The sequence below is a fragment of the Tachypleus tridentatus genome, chromosome 6 (assembly GCF_004210375.1).
Source record: "Tachypleus tridentatus isolate NWPU-2018 chromosome 6, ASM421037v1, whole genome shotgun sequence".
NCBI lineage: Eukaryota > Metazoa > Arthropoda > Merostomata > Xiphosura > Limulidae > Tachypleus > Tachypleus tridentatus.
The window spans coordinates 53,024,322-53,040,027 of NC_134830.1; the positions used below are offsets into that span (position 1 = coordinate 53,024,322).

At 35.7% G+C, this 15,706-nt stretch overlaps 1 long non-coding RNA gene across 1 annotated transcript in view; it reads right to left on the reverse strand.

Moving 5' to 3' along the window:
• Positions 1-296: 296 nt before the first annotated feature.
• Positions 297-15,706, reverse strand: part of LOC143254547 (uncharacterized) — a 45,763-nt gene continuing 30,353 nt past the window's right edge. The window contains exon 3 of the long non-coding RNA XR_013030249.1: positions 297-483. This is a non-coding gene — a long non-coding RNA (uncharacterized LOC143254547). The remainder of the gene's footprint in view (positions 484-15,706) is intronic.

Here is a 15,706-nt window from a genome sequence, read left to right on the forward strand (position 1 = left end):
TTACTTGAATGGTTCAGTGGCAACCAGGCGACAGCGGATTGAACGACAATAAATTATGTAAAAAAAAAATGGTCGTCGACTGGACATTTTGTTAAAATGCAATTACTCGAAAAATCAACTTGTTGAAAGCAGATTGTCAAGTATTGTGTCATAAAATTGATTTGTTATTATATTTAAGTTAACTTAAAGGAATGCATATATGTTTAGATGTACGTGAAACAAATTAACAGCGTATGTAAGTAATTTGTTGCATTTTGAGTAAATACATTCAAAATACAATGATTTGATACAGATGAAACACTTTATTACGCCAACAAAAAAAAAAGGATATCCCACATTTCTAAGATAGAGTAGATTCTGAACATTGTCCTAGAGTTCTTGATAGTGTGTAACCACATTCTGTATTCGTTCATTTCTCATCAATGTAGATTCTGAACATTGTCCTCGTTGTCGTGTGGCTATCGTCTAGTTGACCCTGAAAAACTTGAAGATAAATTATAGTAGTTTCACCCAAAATACTTGAAGATAAAGTACAACACAGGCTGTTTCACACCTAAAACTAATCTCACTAACCAGCGATGAGACTGTGGATCATAGACCTGATGATCCGAGTTCGAATCCACGCGACACAACAAAATATTACTCGTACTTTAAGCTGTAGATGCGTTATAAGAGTTGCTTTTAATATTTTAGTATAGGTGATTGGTATTAAGATGCTGCTCCCCTACCCCCCCTTCCGGTCAGTAGTTCGCCAAAAAGTACACACAAAAAACATCAAATATAAGGGCTGTTAATGTTTATATCTTAACTAGACAAAGTATTATTAACGCTGTTTGGTTATGAACTAATGAATTAATCTAAGAGAACTGAACTGAAATTATCTGTCAATTGTTAGGCTTACAATGTCCGGCGGATTTGTCCCTGAGCGACAATGTCGCGGGATCGAATCCTGTCACCGAACATTCTCGCTCTTTCAGCCGTGAGGGTTTTTAAATGTGACTGCAACCTTCACTATTCGTTGGTAAAAGAGTAGCTTAAAAATTGGTCGTGGATGATGTTGACCAGTTGCCTTCACCCTAAATTAGGAACAACTGGTGCAGACAAACCTCAAGTAGCTTATGATAATTTAAGAAAAAAACACATTAACAAAGTGCTTCCCATTGAAGTACATGTTAATATTGATATATATTCCGAAACATTGTATTGTTTTTGTGTTTTTTATGAGTGATTCTAAAGTAACCGGTTTTGTTGGCAGTGTTGTAAATGTAATTTGAAATCCATGTTTCAGAAAATATTTGGTTGGTAATGTCTTCTTGCTTTGTTTACAGAACTTTGAAAAATATACTTTTCTATCATCGTTCTAACAATATCATGAAATTAAAATAATGAAGTATCATGTAACAGAAGAGCTCAATCAAAATCAGTGTTATTATTATATGTTAAAAATGTAACAGTCAAATAAAAATAAAATAATCGCTCACAAAACTAGTCTCTATTGGATAAAACAACAACAATTATCACCGTAACACTTCAAAATCTCTATTGGATACAACAATAACACTGTTCATAACCTATATGATATAAAACAACAATAAATTTCACAAACTTTGTTAAATATAACAACAATGTCGTTCACAACCTTTGTTAGATAAAACAATAACATTGTTCACAATCTTTCTTAGATAAAACAACAATATTGACAAACTTTGTTAGATAAAACAACAACATTGTTCACAACCTTTGTTAGATAAAGCAATAACACTGTTCACAACCTTTGTTATATAAAACAACAACAATATTCATAACCTTTGTTAAATAAAACAATAATATTGTCCACCATCTCCGCTTGCTTACCGCCTTTGTTGTGTAAGATAAAGCAATGTTATCCATTGATTGTGAAAATTGTAATAACGCACAAAAATATCTTATTACAGTGAAACAAAACACCCGCTTACGTAAATTATTCTATTTTGCTTATAATTAATGTGTATTTTACGTTCCTTAAACACTTAATCTTCCAAATGAAACTGATAACACCCAAGTTTATCTATCCCATAAAGCTCTTTCTTCTTGTCGTGTATTTATCCTTCGGTTGTGGTGTATTTATTTGAAGAAGATCTGGGTTACAAGCTGTCATTATCTTATCTCAGACGCTCACGCGTTTTTCCTGTCCGTGCCGTTACACTCGTCTGCTTCAAGTTTGTCGTCCATCACGAAGGGAGATTTACCATTCCTGTTTCTACATATATTTGTACAGAAAAAACTCATCTATGTCATTCTAGTTCCAGTCATTATAAGAAGAAATTGTGTGTGTATCAAATACGAATAAGCGAATGAAAAATTATCGGTAGAAAAATATCAAAACATTATGTAACGAAAGATTAATGATAGGAAAATGTAGAAGTCGTACCAATTGTAACTTAGCGATACCATATGTTGTCCTTATTCTTATGGAAATTATCACTGTTCGTGTTGTTTGGCTTGGGACTCCTGTTTGTTCACTGTTAACAGCTTAAATTCATGAAATGAATTACAACGTTTTGTCTTGTAAAAACATATATATATGTGACATCAGAATTATAGATTTCCAATTACACTCGCCAGTGACCCGCAAAACACTTCACGTGAACGTTGTTACAAAATATTATAGACACAAAAATAAAACAGTGGAAGAGAGAGAGATCACATTTCAACTATTATAATATAATAAGAACTACAAAGGCTAGGACGTTATTCTAGAATAGTTCTCCAATGTCTCAGCGGTAAATTCGAAGGCTTATAACACTAAAAAACGATTTTCGATGCCTGTGGTTGGCACAGTGCAGATAACCCACTGTTTAGCTTTGTGGTCAACAACGAAAACACGTGTTTTATAGTGATTCTGAAAAGTTACCGTAACAGTCCATCTGGGAACCTCTAGTCACGTTTTATACCAATAGCCCTACAGTTTAGATCCCATAAGAAAAAAAATCTTCATCAGATGATAGTCATGACCAGCACACATCACACTTTCCTCTGAATTTTCAGAAGGCATAGAGTGTACGAGGACAACAGTTTCAACAGTTTGACTGCATAGAAATTCGTGAACTATTTGACTGGTATGTCTTCTATGAAATAGCATGAATACGCATTTCACTCTCCATTTGTTTGAGGCGTACATAAGTTGAACAGATATGTTGTGGAAGTAACCTGCGTAGTTTCACAGACGGAAATATTGTTGATTGTGTTGCGTATTATCCTGTGAAATTAGTCAACAGCTTTTGCAAATACATTATGTGTTCGCGAAAACTCACCTGTTGAAAGTCGCCTCAGTGTGCTTACTACAGCTGGGGAAAGACTTGTTACAGGTCTCTTTCTGAATGGTCATGATGTCCCAAGTAGATACATAATCTTTTATTTTCTAACACACCTTTTGGCACAAGGCATATCGCAAGCTTAGAAATATCTAAATCCCTGATCTGAACGCATCTTTATATCATGAGGTTATGTAGTTATGATACCTTCTGTTTCACCGCAATTTTCTGTTTGCCATGGTCGCAAAATAGCTTGCTGATATTCATGCTCAAAACATGTTAATAGAACATGTCCATATTACTGTAAAAGACACTTAGAGATGTCTGTAATAAAGCATTCAATAAATGTTTTCTTTATTTGTTTTCAAATTTCGCGCAAAGCTGCATGAGGGCTATCTGCGCTAACCGTCCCTAATTTAGCAATATAAGACTAGAGGTATGGCAGCTACTCATCACCACCCACTGCCAACTCTTGGGTTACTCTTTTACCAACGAATAGTGGGATTCACCGTCACATTATAACTCCCCCACGGCTGAAAGGGCGAGCATGTTTGGTGTGACGTGGATTCGAACCCGCGATCATCGGAATACGAGTCAAACGTCTTAACACGCTTGGCCATACCGGGCCCACCGCCTAGTCATGCCCTGCCTTTCTTGTTTTTATTTATTTATTTATATATTATTAGTTTCCTGAGATTTCTTGGCTTCTTTAGTTAAACAATTCTTTTGACATTGACCAGAACGTGAAACTCTGTAGTAGTCATAAAATTTAATTATATGGGCGTGGCTTATTAGTTAGCGTGCTCGGACTGTGAATCGGAACATATATCGTCCGTATCCAGTTTTTAAAAACAAAAACGCGTTCAGCAGATTGCGCTCATGGATTACTATAAAAGCCAAATTGCATATTCATTCAAATAAAAGCTGGCCATGGGCGCTAGTTGGCTAGCTGCTTTCTTACTGATATATTAGTTCAAGGTTAGAAACAGTTATGTGCAAATAGCTGTTATTTAGCTTTGAACTAAAATGTTAAAACCAAGCAAATAAATGTAACGCCGAACTAAAGATTTGTTTGAATAAATTATATTCATTTCTCCATTTGTTTGGCAAAGATAATTTAACTCAAGTAATATACAATGAATTTTATATTTATATTTCATATATTGAACCAAACATATTAGCATGTTATATTAATAACATCTGTTTGCCTTAAGACGTTTTGGCTTTTTAACCTCAACTATTCTTCTGGAATTAACCATGACACTAACTGTACAAAGGTTATTTCTTTTTTAACCCGAAAAATAAAAATAATTGTTCATTACTTGACAAAACATTTTGGCACAGCATGGCCAGGTGGCAAAGGCACTTGACTCCTAATCTGAGGGTCGAGGGTTCAAATCCCAGTCACACTAAACATGCTCGCCCTTTCAACTGTGGGTGCGTTATAATCTGACGGTCAATCCCTGGTGTAGCTTTGCGTGAAATTCAAAACAAACAAACCTTAAGATTCTCAACACACTGACATAAAGATGACAAAACCTGCGGCAATATTTGATTGGCTATTCAAACTGCTGTTACAAGTTTTCTATTGAAAATGTCCCCTGGTGGGACAGCACTAAGTCTACAGATTTACAACGCTAAAATAAGAGTTTCGATTCCTATCGGTGGACGCAAGAGATAGTCTAATGTAGCTTTGCTATATAACACACACACACTATTGAAACTTATAATATTTTCGCCCTTTAATCGTCCAAAAAACAATATTTTTTGTTGTATAAGGTTACATGAATAGAGTGTTAGGCTTAGCATTTTTCAAATTGAAATGATATTTTAAGATATTAAGATCAATACATATCTTGAAAATGAGAAGATAGTCGTGAAATTTAGTTGGTGTTTCTTAGAGATAACTAAAACCACTTTAGTAATTAATCTTACACACATGAGCTTGAAACAGTCTGAAATGGTTTTTGAAACGATTTTTGTTATTGCCGTTTATGTCGTCACGCACAGATTTATAAAATATTTTAATTAAATTCACATCATATTTTACCGTTTTTGTAAGTATTTTCTGTAGCAGTTTTTGTAAGCTTGTCATGGAAGATACTTTTGGAATAATTTTATTTGTCATAAAAATAAGCCTGTGTGTGTACGTTTTGTTTTATTGAAATATAAAAAACATTTATGCACATTGATTCTGTGAAGATATGGTAAACGCTTGTAGAAGGATTGGTTTGTTTTGAATTTCACGCAAAGCTACAAGAGGGCTATCTGCGCTAGCTGTCCCTAATTTAGCAGTATAAGATTAGAGAGAAGACAGCTTGTCGTCACCGCCTACCTCCATCTCTTGGGTTACCCTTTTATCAACAAATAGTGGGATCCACCGTCACATTATTTCGCCTCCACGGCTGAAAGGGCGAGCATGTTTGGTGTGACAGGGATTCAAACCCGCGACCCTCAGATCACGAATCGAGGGTTTTAACAACCTGACTATGCCGGGCCTCTTATAGAAGGAATGACTTCATTGTATAGGTACCTCAGTTGAATATTTTGATATTCAACTCTTACCTAACATTTTGCAAAATGTATAAGTTTTATTTTCTTCATAACACTGTAAATGTTTCATAAATGTTTAAAACTGCTAATGGAGACTTACAGATGAAAATTTTATTAACAGCGATATTTTCATATGGTATAAAAATGTGTTGTAGTCTTCATAAACAAGATTTTTAAAATAATATAATAACTGGATATACTCCTTAATGTGCTGTTTTTATACTTTTCTTTAAGCTGGCAGTTTGTGCTAATTAGAAGTAATTAATTACTGAACTAACAATATTATTTATGTGAAAAACTAAACAGCGCTATCTTTAGACCGTCATCATCCAGCATGAAGTCCGAAGTCGTGATGCAACCTCATCTTTATAAGTAAGGAGGTGAGAAAAGTATATTTAATTCGCTGTACTCATCACTAAACTAATATACTTTTCTTTTGCCTAAAGAGGTCGCTTGGAAGTTAGTATTTATGACACACACGTTGTTGGTTCCTTGCTGTTTCTCCAACTAAGCCTCTGGATGTTTTTCAAGGTGCATCACCACATACAGGGTGGGCAAAAATTTGGTTGCCATGTATTTAAGTCTCTTCTTTGTGAATAACATTTGATTTGTAGCACCAACACTCGCTGGTTTCTTATCAGTAGGCCCGGCATGGCCAGATGGTTAAGGCACTCGACTCGTAATCTGAGGGTCGCAGATTCGAATCCCCGTCACACCAAACATGCTCGCCCTTTCAGCCGTGGGGGCGTTAGAATGTGACGATCAATCCCATTATTCGTGGGTAAAAGAGTAGCTCAAGGTTTGGCGGTGGTTGGGGATGACTAGCTGCCTTCCCTCTAGTCTTACACTGTTGAATTAGGGACAGCTAGCGCAGATATCCCTAGTGTAGCTTTGCGCGAAACTTCAAAACAAACCAAACTTTATCAGTGCTTCGTTCGTTTTATTATAACACCTACATATACAAGAAACAATAGAAAATAATTAGTGCCTTACTTTGGAGCCGCTAACTTTTTAGCCATGTTTTAATTCTTAAGCTACAGTTATGAACATATTGTCGAACTCGTTATCCACGTGTATTCAGAGCCAGCAATCTTAAAGTGTTTAATAAAAAAGTAACCTACCAATAACTATACAATGTTTAAAGTTAATTTAAAAATAACGGTACAAGATCAAACATTTATGTTGAATAATTAAATTAAAACACATATCACCCTTGCTAAATATTGTGAAAGGAGGTGAAATTGAATCTGGTTTATCAGAGCTGGTTCAGGGTGATATTATCCCAAAATAAAAATAAAAATAAAATGGCCTATTTTTGATGCAATGGGAGATAAAATATGATGGAAAATGGGGGAGGTGGAACACATGAGCGAAATTAATCTAAAATAGGTTTTTTTGTTTCGAATTACACGCAGAGCTACAGGAGTGGTATGTGCGCTTCTCTCTCTAATTTAACAGTTAAAAGCTAGAGGGAAGGTAGCTAGTCATCACTACCCACCGCCAACTCTTGGGCTACTCTGTTACCAACGAACAGTGGAAATAACTGTCACATTATAATGCCCCACGGCTTAACGGGTGAGAAAATTTGGTGAAAGTGGGATTCGAACCCGCGACACACAGATTGCGAGTCAAGCGCCCCTAACCATCAGTCTTTGCCAAGCCGGTTACAATAAGAAGAAATGTAGCACTGGCAATATATTCACAATCAGATTATTTTTCATACAGAACTGCGGTAACTGAAAGTAAATTAATATATAGTATAAATATATCAGCTATTTTAACACATAACGTTACACTCTTACAGTTCCATTTGTTTTCAGTATAGGAATAAAGGTTTACTTTGTTGTACTTGAATGTGTACAGTTTTTTAAACATTTCAGAGGTACACAAATTAGAGTTTTACTCTTACAGCTCACTAAACTTCAATATTTTAATTTAAAAACACGCTTTGTAAGGACTGGTTTGGTTTGTTTTGAATTTCGCGCAAAGCTACACGAAGGCTATCTGCGCTAGCTGTCTCTAATTTTGCAGTGTAAGACTAGAGGAAAAGCCGCTAGTCATCACCACCTACCGCAAACGCTTTGCGCTACTATTTTACCAACGAATACTGGGATTGATCTTCGTATTATAATGCCCCAACGGCTGAAAGGGCAAACATGTTTGGTGTGACGGGGATTTGAATCTGCGACCCTCAGATTACGAGTCGAGTGCCTTAACCACCTGACCATGCCGGGCCTTTTGTAAGGACTGAAACTGTGTTTTCAGGATAAAATGATGAACGGTAAAGTTACGTACTTACAATGCTAAAATTCTGAGCAAAAATATCGTTCAGTTTGTCTTTGTTGTAAAAAAACAAAAATAAAGAGGGTAAAGTGTTTGTTATAGTAAAATAGAGGCAAGTAGAAACAATCATGTGATACATCGTAAACGGTGATGATTGGACTAATAATTTCAACTGATAAATGGTAACAACACAAACTTTACGTAACATGTTTCATAGAACTGAGACAGGAAATAGTGATTGAAACAATTTATAATAAAACACACTATACTCGACTGCAATTCTAGAATATGGTGTCTATCGCCATTTGTTGACGCTAACTCAAACGTTTAAAGCGTTTATTGCTCTTTGTTACCATAGAAAACCATTTTTAATCCTAACTCAAAAGTTTAAGGCACTTATTGTTCTCTGTTACCATAATAAACCATTTGCTAACCCTAACTCAAAAGTTCAAAGCTCTTATTGCTCTATGTTACAACAGTAAGTCGTTTCTTAACCCTGTTTCAAACGTTTAAAACTCTCATTGTTCTATATTGCCATAGAAAACCATTTGTTAATCCTAACTCAAAAGTTCAAGGCACTTGTTTATCTTTGTTACCACAGTAAACCATAAACTGACCCTAACTCAAACGTTTAAGGCTCGTATTGCTATTTGTTACAATAATAAGGAAAACACCCCAGCTGAGAATAACTGTTAGCACGCGTAGGAAAAATAAATTCATTCAAAAAACGAGATTCAATATCTGAGGCGGGCAAGTCACAGTGTAGCCTTGTGCTTTACAACAAATAAACCTGTAAGTTTTAAAAATAAGTAAATACACCATACGGTATAAAGTAATTTAGATAAGGTTTAAATTTACATTTACAGAACATATGCCGAATAGAAACTAGTTTCGACATTTCACTTTATATTTGGTATTATTTTGTTCGTGTGGATTTTATCGCCACTGTACGTTTAACTTTGTTTTTAGTAGTCGAACTTATTTACTGGTCAAGACTGTCCGTATTTATTTCATTAATACCGTCCTTTACTCAAGCACCTTTGTTTTTGCACTGGTTAACTTGTGTAACTTTATTTACACCTCATATTGAAACTCCCCAAGCTGTGACCACTAGTGCATCATTCTTTACTCAGTTTGGTGACACTAAAGAAACGCGTCAGTTCAGGTTTACTAGTCGCTGTCAAAGAATGTTTTGTCGTAGTCTGCACGTGCTCGGTGAAGGCGTTGGTCATCGAGGGGTCACGGTTAAAGAAAGGGACATCGGGGACTTTACTAGTTTTAGTTAGAACCATATAAAACAATGTGTGATTGTATTATTTCAACGTAGCGATATGATTTACATCAGTCACGTGCTTGGTGTGGGTGTAAATGTTCGTGCAAAACTTGTTCCACTCCTAACAACAAGCCACTTCCGGGTCAGACAGCTGATCACTTTGGCAAAATTGTTCTGAAAATTATCGCGGGTATGTTAGCCCAACTTAAAACTGACTTTTATATCCAAAATGCAGGAAAATTAAAGTCAAAATACGGCATAGTCAAGACCAAATTACAATAAAGTCAAGATCAAATTACAATAAAGCCAAGATCAAATTACAATAAAGCCAAGACCAAATTACAATAAAGCCAAGACCAAATTACAATAAAGTCAAGACCAAATTACAATAAAGTCAAGACCAAATTACAATAAAGTCAAGACCAAATTACAATAAAGTCAAGATCAAATTACAACAAAGTTAAGATCAAATTACAGGAAACAAAACGTGCAAAACAGAGAAAAGTCAAACGAAAATAAAAACAGATAATCAAAATATAAGAAGCTCAAGAACAAATAAACTACAACATATTCAAAAATCTAAACAACAAACACATTTTTAGAAAGAAAAAAACAAACGAAACGAAGTCAAAGCTGAAATATGGGAGAAAGTTAAGGCGTAAGTGCAGAATATCTGAAATCCTAAATACAAGAAATTAGGGACTAACTTACAAGGAAACAGATAAACAAAATGCAGGAAAAACAAAATTAAATGAGATTATGTTCTTTTGTTTTATTTTACTTTCAGTTCTCAGTTAGGTTCAGTATATTTAATGAAAAACCAAATGATTCCTGGAGGAAAGACGAACATTACGAAGTCCGGAAGATGTCGCTAAAGTTTAAGTTACCTTACATCTCTTGCCAAGTTGGTAGCTGAGTACAAACACATAAGGTACTAACCTAGATATTTACTGATTTCCGACTTTTCCTACAGGGCTACACAAAAGGCTACCTCTAATGTTGACCTCATAGACTAGAGAGAGAAGACAGCTAGTCAATAATATCCTTCTCCAAATCTTGGGCTACCTTTGTTTATTTGTTTTTGAATTTCGCCCAAAGCTACACGAGGGCTATCTGCGCTAGCCATCCCTAATTTAGAAGTGTAAGACTAGAGGGAAGGCAGCTAGTCATCACTACCCACCGCTAACACTTCTTTTACCAACGAATAGTGGAATTGACCGTAACATTATAACTTTCCCACGGCTAAAAAGGCGAGCATGTTTAGTACGACGGGGTATCGAACCCGCGATCCTCTGGGCTACTTTTATCCAACCAAATGGCGAGATTTTATTGTCACTTTTGTTTTATTTTTTATTGGCGCGTCCACATCCCCAAATTGCGGAGCACGTTCTTACAACACCGGGATGTTAACCATGAACCTCTGGATTCACAGACCCAGTTCGCTGACATAAGACTCCTTTTACGTGTTTGTTTCTTTTTCGATAAGTTATGACATTATAATTAATTCATCAAAAATGAGAAGTTTACAGAGGTATTAGCTCTTCTTCTAAGATACTGAGCAAACATATAAGTAGTAAGATTCGACTTTGTGTTGTGTAACGGTCTACATTCGCGATTAATTAAGTTTTTTTTTTACAGAAAATTCTCAAGTCATAGAAGACTAACCTAAAAGCTCAGACTCAAGTCTGTGATGATTCTCTAAGATGCTTAAAATATTAATGAGTATCCTATATTTTTTCTATTGGTCCATTAACTCGCCAAAATTAACTATATATGTATGTGTGTGTGTGTGTGTATGCTGTTCATTACATCTTTTGTTTTTTAATAGTCTCGGCAACGACGCTTTTCACGGTTCGTAACTACCAGCATTCCGGCCATACTGAAACTGGTATTGTATGAGAAGATCTGAGTTTGAGGATGTCACTGAAAAAGATAAGGTAATTTGATATCTAACGGCACATGTGTGGATGTGATCATTATAAACAACAGATATTTCTAGAACTTACAGTCGTCGAGGTTCAGATATGGTTTAAAAAATGAATTACACTTTTTTTTGTTTTAACCTTTTGAAGTGAAATGTACTTCATAGATATTAATAATGGAGGCATTTTTTATGATAAGTTTGTTTTTTTGAATTTCGCGCAAAGCTTCACGAGGGCTATCTGCGTTAGCCGTCCCTAATTTAGCAGTGTAAGACTAGAGAGAAGGCAACTAGTCATAATTACCCACCGCCGACTCAACGAATAGTGGGATTGACCGTCACTTTATAACGCCCCCACGACTGATAGGACGAGCATGTTTGGTATGACGGGGATTTGAACTCGCGACCCTCGGATTACAAGTCGAGTGCTTTAACCACCTGGTCATGCCGGGCCATTATGATAAGTACTGACATATTTAAATATTGATTTTTGTTTTTTAAGATAACGCCATATTGGCAATAAGAACAACTCACACGCTTCTCAAACTCAAATATTACTTTTTTGCACATGGCCTGGTAGTTAGCGTAACAAATGTCTCGTAAATTCAAAACAAAGATTACAGTATGACTAAAAGATTTTAAAATAATGGCTTATTTTAAGGCCTCTCAATTTTGGATTGTCAGTAATGAACAAATGCAGTTCTAGACTTAACACGATAAAAATATGAATTGTGAATACAAACCTAGAAATCAGAAACTAACACCATAACACCTGCTGTAAAAATCAACACTACTTACTATTTGAACATTTCTCTCGATCATCCCCACCCATTTGGCATAGCGATATGTCTGCGGACTTACAACGTTATAAACCGGACTTCCATACCCCTGGTGGGCAAAGCACACATAACCTACTGTGTAGTTTTGTATTTAATTACAAACAAACTTCCCATCAAACTGAGTTTAAAGAACACGTATCAATAACATTGTAAGGTAGGAATGAAATGAAATAGTCAGATAATTAATTAAGAGTGCATGTTGACTGACAACTGTGTTCAGTCTGGAATCTGGAGATGCAGAGCTGTATCTGCCGATTTTCTCACATGGTTGTAACCAAAGCGTGGGATGAAGAAATATTAAATTCCCTCAATATTAAATCCTGTTAGATTCATCAGAAGGTAGTGACGTCGTATGAAAGCAGTGATAAAACATAATAAATCTTATGAAAAAATGATGAGATGGTTTGGTTTGAAGAGAGTAAGAGAATGCAGTAAACATTGTTAATGTGTAAGAAGATGGTAAAATACTTTGAAAACAGTAGGGGAAACCTATTTAGAGCGAACAGTAACCAGAACCTTCCCTCATAACCTCTGCTCTTGATAAGTCCAAATCTGGCTATAGTTCTAAGAGAATTAACATTTTCTAGAGAGTTCTTGTAGATTCTGTTACCAGCTTCCTGGATGCCAGTATATTGTTGAATATACGAGGTTGTGGAATATTTTCAGCTCTCTGTATTTCTGTAATCTCTTCCTTCAGCACTGACATAATGTTATCCGAATCGGAACTCCCATTTCTAAAGTTTACGTCTTTTCTCTGGTGTTCAGTTCATTGCTTACTTTTCTCCATATCTTTAGCTAGCTGGTAAAGGATGTTGACGGTTTTCTGTTTATGATAAGTACAAAAGTTTATTTCTGTTGTTATTAAACAACAACAACAATAATAACAGTGCAATAATATGCTTCGTTATTGTTCATTTTAAACCTTAATGACAACACTTCTGTTCAAAGTTATCAGTAGTGTTTAGTCAGAAAAACCCAGTTAATGAACGTATTTTATTGCTATTTAAACTCCAGTACTAATAGCTAGGGTTGAAGTTAGGGTTAACGTTTTAACTGTTGCAGGTTATAATGAGAAATGACCAAGGTGATAACGAAGTGTAATAAGTAAGATAGCATTAAGGTGTAATCTAGTTAATAGAAGACAATAAATGGACAATGTGGTAACGACAATATTTGGTTTTAACAAATAATATTTGTGAAAATATTTTATTGAATTATTCTAGAAAAACTGGTTGAAGTTTTGTTGAATAGCAATCAAGATATGGTTCCTTTCATCTTTATTTTTTGCCCACAATCAACAAAAGTCTTTCTTTCATTTCTATTCTAAAAGTTCCAATCTGTGGATCCGGATAAGCGGTTTAACTGCAGAAAAACATTCGGACTTAAATGACACTAGACTTTACAATATAAAACTTGACAACAACAACAAAGAATGTTAAAAGTATAATTCATGGTGTTCTGTACACAACATAGTTTACTATTTACAAGTAAACTTGTATGTTTATGGTAACCTTAATTTTGAACTGTTGGCCACAGAGAATGCAACCGCCAACTCTTGAGCCACTATTTACCAACAAATTGCGGGATATATTGATAATTTATAACACTCTCACGGCTGAGAGGACGACGCTGAGTTGCTTCACCTCCTCCTTCTGCTAGTGGTACAGCGATAAGTCTGTATGTAGTCTTATAACGTTAACAATTGGTTTTGGTAACCCCCTCATGTGATGGGCACAACAAACATAAACGATTGTTTAGCTCTGCTCTTAAGAACAACAACAAAACAGATATTTTAGTCTCTCTGTTACTGTCTCGTGTGCTCTTTCTCTTTGGTACAGCAGATGAGATATGGTTGTAGGTTGTATTTGCTTTGAGTAGTGCTTTGTTTCTTTGAGTTTTTTTTTAATTTTACACAAAACTACACAAGGGCTAGCTATGCTAGCTGTACCTACTTTAGCAGTGAATGACAAGAGGGAAAGCCGCCAGTCATCAGCCCCCACCGCCAACCCTTGGGCTACTCTTTTACCAATGAATGGTGAGATTGATCGTACCTTACAATGCCTCCACGGCTGAATGGACGAACGCGTTTGGTGTGACAGGGATTCAAACTCGTGATCCTGAGATGACGAGTCGAGCGCCCCCTAGCAACCTGACCATGCTGGGCCTTTCAGTAGCGCTTGGCCAATCAGAATCGTTTGACTTGCAATAATGTTCTCAAGGCATGTCAAAATTGTAGTGTGTCACAAAGTGCTGAATGGACTCCTGTTGCTATGCTCTCTGTAACTTTATCGTGGCTAAAGTTGACACTGATACTTACACGTGGATTTCACACTCTTTTGTGGTCAGAACTGTTGATTTATTCAGAAAGATGTAACTAATCTGTTGTTCTTGCTGGGATGAGGCTGAAAATGATAAGGTTTCTAAGTGACTCGACTCTCAGATTACCAACATATGAAGACATTGTCGTACCTGTAACAATGACAGTGCACTGATGCCTCTATATCTTAGCTCAAAGAAAAAGGTGTCCGTTTTGGCAAAATGAGTGTTCGAAAGAACATGGACCAAAAATATTACGGGGCGTCCAAGTATAAAGTACAGAATATCAAAAGAGTCAATAGCAATACAATTGAGTACTTTGTCCCTATAATAAAGTGCCCCGATGGGATAGCGGTAAGTTGACGGATTTGTAACGCTAAAATTCGGGTTTTGGTTCCCCGAGCTGAACACAGCAGATAACCCACTGTGACTTTGTTATAAGACTAATACAAATACACAAAACCCTGCACTAAAACTTTAGGGTTATACGCAGGGACGGTCTTAGTCATTCTGCAGGCCCTTACAGAATTCGGTAAATGGAGAGCCATAATGATAACAAAACTCAGAAATAGATTGAAAGGCACAGATAGCATCAGGAGCCCTTTCATGTGTGGGGCCAATGACTCTCGCCCAGTTTGCCCACTAGGTAATACCACCTATGATTACATATACTAAATGACTTAACTTGTAAACTATTGACTTGTGAAATACTGATTTTAAATTCTTAATATCATATTAGTAAGAATTTCTGAGTAAACCTAAAGAAGAGCATATCATAATTGGTTATCTAGTGCCGACGAGGCCTTTCGTCAATACAATTACAGTGGTTAGAATACTACTTATAATAGCAAATTGCTCGACATCCGTTAGGATATGACCTGGATTAAGTTTGTGGACTGGAGTAAGGGATTTTTAATATATTATTTATTTCTTTTACAGACATATCTGTGATTTAGCCATAAGTCTGAAGACTTATAAAGCTAAAAATTAGGTTTCGATACCTGGTGTGAGAGCACAAATAGCCCATGGTTTGTAACAACAAACACAATTTAATATAATATTATCACTATTATTCGTTGTTTCTGTGAATCGACCTTCTTATTATCAGAATAACTGACAAACCAGGAATAATTTTAATCTTATTTTATAAAAAAACTGACAAATTTATTTTTCTTGTTCTTGTTGTTATCGTTAATCTATTTAGAACTTGGTGTTTTTAAAGGATTTT